The 10,489-nt window shown below is 39.5% G+C and overlaps 1 non-coding gene across 1 annotated transcript; it reads right to left on the reverse strand.

The window, feature by feature from the left end:
- Nucleotides 1–9,139: 9,139 nt before the first annotated feature.
- On the reverse strand, nt 9,140–9,247 carry LOC112716580 (small nucleolar RNA R71). The gene has a single exon (XR_003160408.1). It is a non-coding gene; the product is annotated as a small nucleolar RNA R71 (small nucleolar RNA).
- Nucleotides 9,248–10,489: the final 1,242 nt, after the last annotated feature.

A 10,489-nucleotide genomic window follows, 5' to 3' on the forward strand; every position in this document is an offset into this window, starting at 1 on the left:
TCGAAGCCCGGACGTTAGCTTTCCAACGCAACTGGAACCGCGTCGTTTGGACCTTTGTAGCTAAAGTTATAGCCGTTTGAGTGCGAAGAGGTCAGGCTGGACAGCTTAGCAGTTTCTCCAACTTCTTGTATTCCTTCCACTTTTGCATGCTTCCTTTCCATCCTCTGAGCCATTCCTGCCCTGTAATCTCTGAAAACACTTAACACACATATTAAGGCATCTAATGGTGATAAGAGAGGATTAATAATAAGCAAATATAAGTCCAAAGAAGCATGTTTTCAATCAAAGCACATAATTAGGAAGGGAAATGTAAAACATGCAAATAGTATGAATAAGTGGGTAAAGAGTTGATAAAATCCACTCAATTGAGTATAAGATAAACCGTAAAATATGGGTTTATCAGCACCTCCCCCAAATGAGCAATTATTTTGCACCAAAGTGATGAGCTGAGGTTTTAGCTCGAAATTGTTGGCATGTATGGTGGGTTTCTGAATGCTGCTTCCACAGTTTCCTGGATTAGGATTGATAAAGGATCCTAAGACCCTCCTTTCGTGCCCAGTCCGGTTTGCATGGCCTTCTCTGGCGTGATTATGAGCTTCTTCTTCATGATTGTTCTCCAAATTCTCTTCCATGTTGGGTTCAAAATATTCTTCCTCTTCCTCAGCATGGAAACTTGTCTCTCAACAAATCTCCCTTCGGAAAGTATACCGAATTATCGTCAAGTAAAACTCACTATAGAGTGAGGTCGAATCCCACAAGGATTGATTGGTCAAGCAACTTTAGTTAGAAGAATATGCTAGTTGAGCTAAACAGAATTGAGATTGAGATGCAGAAATTTAAATGACTAGAAATTAAATAGCAGAAATTAAAGTGCAGAATCTTAAATGGGGAATTTGGGGTAATGCTCATAAAAGTAAATGACAGAAACTAAAAAGAATGGGTAAGATCAGAAATGGGGAGATCATTGGGTTTAGGAGATGTTGCAATTCTCCAGATCAAATTCATTCTCATCTCTTCCTCAATCAATGCATTCATTGATCTCCTTGGCAATCTTAAGTGATTCGATTCCAATTCCTTGGTAAACCAATCTCTCAAATCTTGATCAATAGCCAATTCCTTGGTCAATTGCTCATGAGAAGACATGAAGTATGGTCACTGATTATACCACATACATTTCCCAAATCAAGTATTGGTAGGATTATAGTCACATATCCATCCAAACCCAAATTGGTCCAGCATGAGAAAGCATTTCTAGCATGATCTCTTCATTCCTCTTCCAAGGTTCCGAAGAGATCCAACTATGGAGAGTTTCTTTTCCAAGACAACTAACCAATGGAATTAAGATTGAAAGCTTTCTAGTAAAATCAAGAGAAAAGATAGAAGAAGAAGAATGAAAACTAATATTGATCCATCAAATTACAGCAGAGCTCCCTAACCCAATGAAAGAGGGTTAGTTGTTCATAGCTCTAGGAATAAAAATTGGCAGAAAAAAAGAATCCATGCTAGAAGTACAGAAAAGTAAAATATACAGAGAGTAGTTCTCAAAAGTCTAAAAGCTCTTCTCTAGTTCAAAACTACTCCTATATATACTACTCTTCATGATCTTCTAGTGAGTTCTTCAAGTCTTGGATGTGGGTTTTGGACCTTGAGTTGAAGCAATTCTCATCTTTAGTGGGCCCAGCTTGCAGAGAAATATGAATTAGGCTTGGGAATTTAATGAGATTAACGTGGAATACATTTCTGGGTGTGAGAACGTTAGTGGCATTCACCTTTTCCACTAACGTTCCACCTTTATATGCCCACGTTATTCTCAACGTTAGAAGTCTTAACGTGACTTCTAACGTTCCTTCTCAATTCTTGGCCAACGTTAATGGGACTCACTTTTCCCATTAACGTTGGCTTGTGCCCCTTTTTCGCAAACATTAATGGGAATCACTTTTCCCATTAACGTTGCTTGCCTCTTGCCCCCTACGTTAGGTCTCACGTTAGCTTAGCTAACGTAGCTCTTAACGTGGGCATCTACCACCTTCGAGAGCGTTAGTGACACTCACCTTTGTCACTAATGCTCCAATTGCCTTAAGCCCCTACGTTAGAATCCACGTTAACTAAGTTAACGTGACTCTTAACGTAGTAATGAAGCCCTCTCCCAACGTTAGTGACAAAAGTGAGTGTCACTAACGTTGGCTCTTTGAACCCCACTCCACGTTAACTTCCACGTTAACAATCTTAACGTGAGAGTTAACGTAGGCAACGCTAGTGATCCAACGTTAGTGACAAAAGTGAATGTCACTAACATTGGCATTGTTGATCCTCTTCCACGTTAGAGTTCACGTTAACTTAGTTAACGTGACTCTTAACGTGGAGCATTGCCTAGTTTCCCAACGTTAGTGGTGTTCACTTTTACCACTAACATTGAGGAGAAACGTTATTGGAGTTCACGTTTCTCATTAACGTGGAGTCCTCTTTTTCTTCTATGTTAAGTACCACGTTAACTTAGTTAACGTGGCTCTTAACGTAGGCTATGAATGGCTTCGCAGGCGTTATTGGTGATCACTTTTCTCATTAATGTTGCAAGCTATTTGCCATCCCACGTTAGTAGTCACGTTAACTAAGTTAACGTGAATGCTAACGTGATTCTTCCATGCTTCATTTGTCCTGAAATCAAGCAATTAAAGTGCATCAAAGCTCTAGCCAAAGTCATGAGATTATGCATCATTAAATTATCATGCAATTCTGGCAAAAATCTCATGAAATCATGCAAAATTTCACAATAGTTGCTTAAATGAAGGTGTAAGTGTATTTTCACCCAAAACTTGCCTTGTTTACTAGGAGAATGCATGAAACTACCCTAAAACAGTAAAGAAAAGGTCAGTGAAACTGGCCTAGATGCCCTGGTATCAGGAGTTGATTGAAAGGAACCCTTGGGTTGGTATGCTTGAAAGGATAATTATAATTGGGCTCATTGTTGGAATGCCCTCTATTCACAGACACTAATCCTTTTCAATGAGCGGATTGGGACTTGTGAACAGAAACAACCTTCCAACGTGTTTGACTCTCCCTTACCTAGTAAGGGGTAACTAAATAGAGCAACCTTCAATTATCAATTAATCTTGAGAGTACTTCAACAAGAATAGGGCTTCCAACTAATCTACTCCCAGTCAAGGCTTTTATTTAGAATTAATTAAATTCTCTATTTTAATTTCCTGTTTATCAACTCAACCATTTTTGAAAACACCTGATTGATAAAATAGCACATCTCTCTATAACTCGTTGGGAGACGACCTGGGATTCATACTCCCAGTATTTTAATTTTAATCTTTGTGACAACCCTTTTTAAATTGATAAGCGGATTTTTGGCTGGTTAAGGATTGTACTTGCAACGTATTTCTATTAACAATTTCTTGACTTGCCAGTTTCCGCCATGTCAATTTTTGGCACCGTTGCCGGGGAGTTGCAACAGTGTGCTAATTTATTGATTGGTATTTATTTTATTGCAATTTTTTCTTTTTATTTTGTCACTATGAGCTGTACGTTTCTTTCGTTAAATGACGCGTTCACTTCCTGCTCCAAGCTTGCTAGTATTTGATCCTGAGATTGAAAGAACTCTTTCACATATAAGGCAAGCTCGGCGTCGGCAAGTCCTCTCTGAGGACAAACCTGAAACGTCATTTAAGGGAGAAACAAGCTCCATCTCTACTGATCCAGTTGATTTACGTGCAGGTAACATGGCAGCGCCAAGGAGAGTCACTATCCAAGAGGAAGGTGCCCCTAATTTTACACTACAACCATTCCAGGAACACCATCCAGCAGTGCTTGTGGATTTTGAAATAAAGTCTTCGCTACTCAACTTGATGCCCATGTTTCATGGCTTACCTGCTCAAGAGCCTATCAAGCACCTTAGGGACTTTCAGACCGCTTGTTCTACTGTTAAGCGTGATGGCACTGATGAAATCTCCATTCTGTTAAAAGCCTTCCCATTCTCTCTTGAGGGAAAGGCAAGAGAGTGGTACTACACTCAACCCAGAACAACTGTTTCCAACTGGGATACGCTCAGAAGAGAATTTTTTGAGAAATTCTTCCCAGCTGAGGTTGCTGATAAACTGAGGAAAGACATGTCCATGATCGTTCAGGATGAATCTAAAACTCTTTATGAATACTTGGAACGATTCAATAATCTTCGAGAGGCATGTCCCCACCATATGATTGACAAGATAGTGTTGCTCGGCTACTTTACACAGGGCATGAGATCTCAAGATAGGACCACATTGGAAGGTGCTAGAATGTGTCTATGAAAAAGTACAAGACTACGGAAGAAGCATGGCAATTGATCAGCGACTTAGCTGAATCTACTAGGAATCACAGGTAGAAACAAAGTCGGTCAAGAGCTGTTGCAGAGGTATCCACTAGCAATGAGATTGCTGCTATAGCTCAGAGCTTATGTGAAATGACTAACTTGCTGAAGCAGATGCAACTGAATCAACAACAGCCTCAGCAAGTTCAGCCGTCTCCACCACAGCACAGCCAGCAATTGGTTCCACAAAGAGTATGCAGAATCTGTGCAGATTACAGTCATTATATTGATGAGTGTCCGCAACTCCAACCAGAAGACCATACTGTAGCAACCACTCATAACTTCTATGACCGCCTCAATCAAGGGTACAATCAAGGTAGCAGCTATAACCAAGGATGGCAGGATAACTCTAACCAAGGTTGGAGAGATAATTCTAACCAGGGTTGGAGGGACAATCACAACAGAGGAGGCAGAGATAACAATGGAAATTAGAGGTGGAATAATAATAACAACTTCAGGCAGCAGAATCAGAATCAAGCCTACAGAGCACCTCATCTAAGACAGTCTCAAGCATCTTAGCAGCCCTCTCAGATCACTTATCCCTCTTCATCTCCTAATGATAAGTTACTACAATCTATTGATCGGAGACAACAGGCCATGGAAAACAACTTTACTGCTACTCTGGATGGTCTGACTTCTTGGTGCACGAAATTGCAATCTCACTTTTGCAATCCGCACAACTAACCAGCAAGTGCACTGGGTCGTCCAAGTAATACCTTACGTGAGTAAGGGTCGATCTCGCGGAGATTGTTGGCTTGAAGCAAGCTATAGTTATTTTATTATTCTTAGTCAGGAGATCAATTATAATTATCAGTTTGAATTATTAAAAAATAAAAGAGCGTGAAATAATTACTTGTTGTGCAATAATGGAGAATATGTTGGAGTTTTGGAGATGCTTTGTCTTCTGAATTCCTGTAACATAATGTTTCCTCTCATGCAAAAGTGCAAAGTTCCTTCCATGGCAAGCTCTATGTAGGGTGTCACCGTTGTCAATGGCTACTTTCCATCCTCTCAGTAAAAATGGTCCAAATGCTCTGTCATAGCACGGCTAATCAGCTGTTGGTTCTCGATCATGTCGGAATAGAATTGATGAGCGGATAATTTATACGCTTTTTGGCATTATTTTTAGTATGTTTTTAGTATGTTTTAGTTAGTTTTTATTATATTTTCATTAGTTTTTAGTTAAAATTCACTTTTCTGGACTTTACTATGAGTTTGTGTGTTTTTCTGTGATTTCAGGTATTTTCTGGCTGAAATTGAGGGACCTGAGGAAAAATCTGATTCAGAGGCTGAAAAGGACTGTAGATGCTATTGGATTTTGACCTCCCTGCACTCGAAGTGAATTTTCTGGAGCTACAGAAGCCCAATTGGCGCGCTCGCAACGGCGTTGGAAAGTAGACATCCTGGGCTTTTCAGCAATGTATAATATTCCATACTTTGCCCGAGATTTGATGGCCCAAACTGGCATTCCAAATCAGCTCAAAACTGCCCGGCGTTAAACGCCGGAACTGGCACAAGAATGGGAGTTAAACGCCCAAACTGGCACAAAAGCTGGCGTTTAACTCCAAGAAAAGTCTCTACACATGAAAGCTTCAATGCTCAGTCCAAGCACACACCAAGTGGGCCCGGAAGTGGATTTTTATGTCATTTACTCATTTCTGTAAACCCTAGGCTACTAGTTCTCTACAAATAGGACCTTTTACTATTGTATTTTCATCTTGGTTCTTCTGGTTCCCTCTCCGGGGCCGAAGCCAATGATCACCATTATCACTTATGTATTTTCAACGCTGGAGTTTCTACACACCATAGATTAAGGTGTGGAGCTCTGCTGTACCTCGAGTATTAATGCAATTACTATTGTTCTTCTATTCAATTCGGCTTATTCTTGTTCTAAGATATTCATTTGCACCCAAGAACATGATGAATGTGATGATTATGTGACACTCATCATCATTCTCACTTATGAACGAGTGCCTGACAACCACTTCTGTTCTACAAGCAAACAAGGCTTGAATGTTTATCTCTTGGATCCCTTGATTGGAATCTTCGTGGTATAAGCTAGAATTGATGGCGGCATTCAAGAGAATCCGGAAGGTCTAAACCTTGTCTATGGTATTCTGAGTAGGATTCATTGATTGAATGACTGTGACGAGCTTCAAACTCCTGAAGGCTGGGCGTTAGTGACAGACGCAAAAGAATCAATGGATTCTATTCCAGCCTGATTGAGAACCGACAGATGATTAGCCGTACCGTGACAGGGTGCGTTGAACATTTTCACTGAGAGGACGGGATTGTAGCCACTGACAACGGTGATGCCCAACATACAGCTTGCCATGGAAAGGAGTAAGAAGGATTGGATGAAGACAGTAGGAAAGCAGAAAGACAGAAGGGACAAAGCATCTCCATACGCTTATCTGAAGTTCTCACCAATGAATTACATAAGTATCTCTATCTTTATGCCTTATTCGTATATCATCCATAACCATTTGAATCTGCCTGACTAATATTTACAAGGTGATCATAGCTTGCTTCATACCAACAATCTCCGTGGGATCGACCCTTACTCGCGTAAGGTTTATTACTTGGACGACCCAGTGCACTTGCTGGTTAGTTGTGCGAAGTTGTGATAAAGAGTTGAGATTGCAATTGAGCGTACCATGTTGATGGCGCCATTGATGATCACAATTTCGTGCACCAAGTTTTTGGCGCCGTTGTTGAGGATTGTTTGAGTTTGGACAACAGACGGTTCATCTTGTTGCTTAGATTAGGTATTTTTCTTCAGAGTTCTTAAGAATGAATTCTAGTGTTTCAAGGTGATGTTCTTATCATCACCAAAGCTGATTGATTCTCATCAATTTAGCTCTTGAATGCAATGTCCTGCTGAAGCTTGGCTAGCCATGTCTAATTCCTTTAGAATGAAGCTTTAGACTAACATTGCATGATTCCTGGAATTCTCATTAAGAATTTTGATATCTTTATTTACTTTTCCACTAAAATTTCGAAAAATCCAAAAAAATACAAAATCATAAAAATAAAAAAATATTTTATGTTTCTTGTTGAGTCTAGTGTCTCATTTTAAGTTTGGTGTCAACTGCATGTTTCTATTTTTCTTGCATTCATGCATGTGTCTTCATTAATCTTCAAGTTGTTCTTGATGATTTCCTTGTTCTGATCTTTAAATTCTCTTGTCTTGAGTGTTTTGTTGTTTTTCATATGCATTCTCATTTTGTTAGTGTCAGTATTATACAATCTTCTAAGTTTGGTGTCTTGCATGCATTGTTTATTTGATCTTAGTTGCATTTTGATTATTCCTCATTATTAAAAATCCAAAAAATTTTTAATTTGTGTCTTTTCAAGTCAATAATACAGAGAATTGAAGATTCAGAACATTCGGCAGAGGAATTACAAAGAAAAAGTTGGGCGTTCAAAACGCCCAGTGAGGAAGGAAAACTGGCGTTTAAACGCCAGCCAGGGTGCCTGGCTGGGCGTTTAACGCCCAAAAGGGTAGAGCTTTGGGCGTTAAACGCCAGCATGGATACCAGTCTGGGCGTTTAACGCCAGGATGGCACAAGAGGGAAGATTTTGTTTTTAATTCAAATTTTTTTCAGGTTTTCAAAATTTTTCAAAATCAAATCTTTTTCAAATCATATCTTTTCAATCATATGTTTTCAAAATCAATTTCTTTCCATTTTCAAAAATACTTGCTATCAATTAATGATTTGATTCAACATTTCAAGTATGTTGCCTTTTCTGTTGAGAAAGGTTTAATGTTTGAATCATATCTTTTCTTGTTAGCCAAGTCATTAATTTTCAAAATCAAATCTTTTTAAATTGTTTTTCAAATCATATCTTCTCAATCATATCTTTTTAAAACTATATCTTTTCAATCATATATTTTTCTCACATCTTTTTCAAAATAGTTTTCAATCATATCTTGTTGATTTCTAATTTCAAAATCTTTTTCAAAAATCACTTGATTTCTTTTCCACTCTTAGTTTTCGAAAATCAATTAGTATTTTTTCAAAATGTATTTAAAATATTTTTATTTTATTTCTTCCCCTCTTCCCACATCCTTCTATTTATGGACTAACACTACTCCTCAATGCACAATTCGAACTCCATCTTTCCTTGATAAGTTCGAATTTTCTACCTCTTCCTTCCATTTTTCTTTTCCTCTGACACCTCAAGGAATCTCTATACTGTGACATAGTGGATTCCATACTTTCTTGTTCTCTTCTCTTTCATATGAGCAGGAGCAAAGACAAAAGCATTCTTGTTGAGGCTGACCCTGAACCTGAAAGGACCTTGAAGCGAAAGCTAAGAGAAGCTAAGGCACAACTCTCTGTAGAGGACCTAACAGAAATCTTCAAACAAGAAGAAGACATGGCAGCCGAAAACAACAACAATGCCAACAATGCAAGGAAGGTGTTGGGTGACTTTACTGCACCTACTCCCGACTTCTATGGGAGAAGCATCTCTATCCCTGCCATTGGAGCAAACAACTTTGAGCTTAAGCCTCAATTAGTTTCTCTGATGCAACAGAATTGCAAGTTCCATGGACTTCCATTGGAAGATCCTCATCAGTTTTTAGCTGAGTTCTTGCAAATCTATGACACTGTCAAGACTAATGGGGTTGACCCTGAGGTCTACAGACTTATGCTATTCCCTTTTGCTGTAAGAGACAGAGCTAGGATATGGTTGGACTCACAACCTAAAGAAAGCCTGAACTCTTGGGAAAAGCTAGTCAATGCCTTCTTGGCAAAGTTATTTCCACCTCAAAAATTGAGTAAGCTTAGAGTGGAAGTCCAAACCTTCAGACAGAAGGAAGGTGAATCCTTCTATGAAGCTTGGGAAAGATACAAAAAATTGATCAGAAAGTGTCCCTCTGACATGCTTTCTGAATGGAGCATCATAGGTATCTTCTATGATGGTCTGTCTGAGCTGTCCAAGATGTCATTAGACAGCTCTGCTGGAAGATCTCTTCATCTGAAGAAGACGCCTGCAGAAGCTCAAGAACTCATTGAAATGGTTGCAAATAACCAATTCATGTACACTTCTGAAAGGAATCCTGTGAACAATGGGACAAATCAGAAGAAAGGAGTTCTTGAGATTGATACTCTGAATGCCATATTGGCTCAGAAAAAAATATTGACTCAACAAGTCAATATGATTTCTCAAAGGCTGTCTGGAAAGCAAGCTGCACCAGGCAGTACTAAGGACGCTTCATCTGAAGAAGAAGCTTATGATCCTGAGAATCCTTCAATAGAAGAGGTGAATTACATGGGAGAATCCTATGGAAACACCTATAATCCTTCATGGAGGAATCATCTAAATCTCTAATGGAAGGATCAACAGAGACCTCAACAAGGTTTCAACAACAATAATGGTGGAAGAAATAGGTTTAGCAATGGCAAGCCTTTTCCATCATCTTCTCAGCAACAGACAGAGAATTCTAAGCAGAGCCACTCTGACTTAGCAACCATGGTCTCTGATCTAATCAAAACCACTCAAAGTTTCATGACTGAAACAAGGTCCTCCATTAGAAACTTGGAGGCACAAGTGGGACAGCTGAGCAAGAAAATTACTGAACTCCCATCGAGTACTCTTTCAAGCAATACAGAAGAGAATCCAAAAGGAGAATGCAAGGCCATTAACATGACCCACATGGCCGAACTTGGAGAGGAGGAAGAGGCAGAGATCGCCACTGAGGAAGACCTCAATGGACGTCCAATAGCCTCCAATGAGTTCCCTAATGAGAAACAATGGGAATCTGAGGCTCACACAGAGACCATAGAGATTCCATTGGATTTACTTCTGCCATTCATGAGCTCTGATGAGTATTCTTCCTCTGAAGAGGATGAGCATGTCACTGAAGAGCAAGTTGCTAAATACCTTGGAGCAATCTTGAAGCTAAATGACAAGTTATTTGGTAATAAGACTTGGGAGGATGAACCCCCTTTGCTCACCAAAGAATTGGATGACTTGTCTAGGCAAAAACTATCTCAAAAGAGACAAGATCCTGGGAAGTTCTCAATACCTTGTGCCATAGGCACCATGACCTTCAAGAAGGCCTTGTGTGACCTAGGGTCAAGTGTAAACCTCATGCCTCTCTCTGTAATGGAGAAAGCTAGGGATCTT

This window comes from Arachis hypogaea, chromosome 1, assembly GCF_003086295.3.
Source record: "Arachis hypogaea cultivar Tifrunner chromosome 1, arahy.Tifrunner.gnm2.J5K5, whole genome shotgun sequence".
Taxonomy (NCBI): domain Eukaryota; kingdom Viridiplantae; phylum Streptophyta; class Magnoliopsida; order Fabales; family Fabaceae; genus Arachis; species Arachis hypogaea.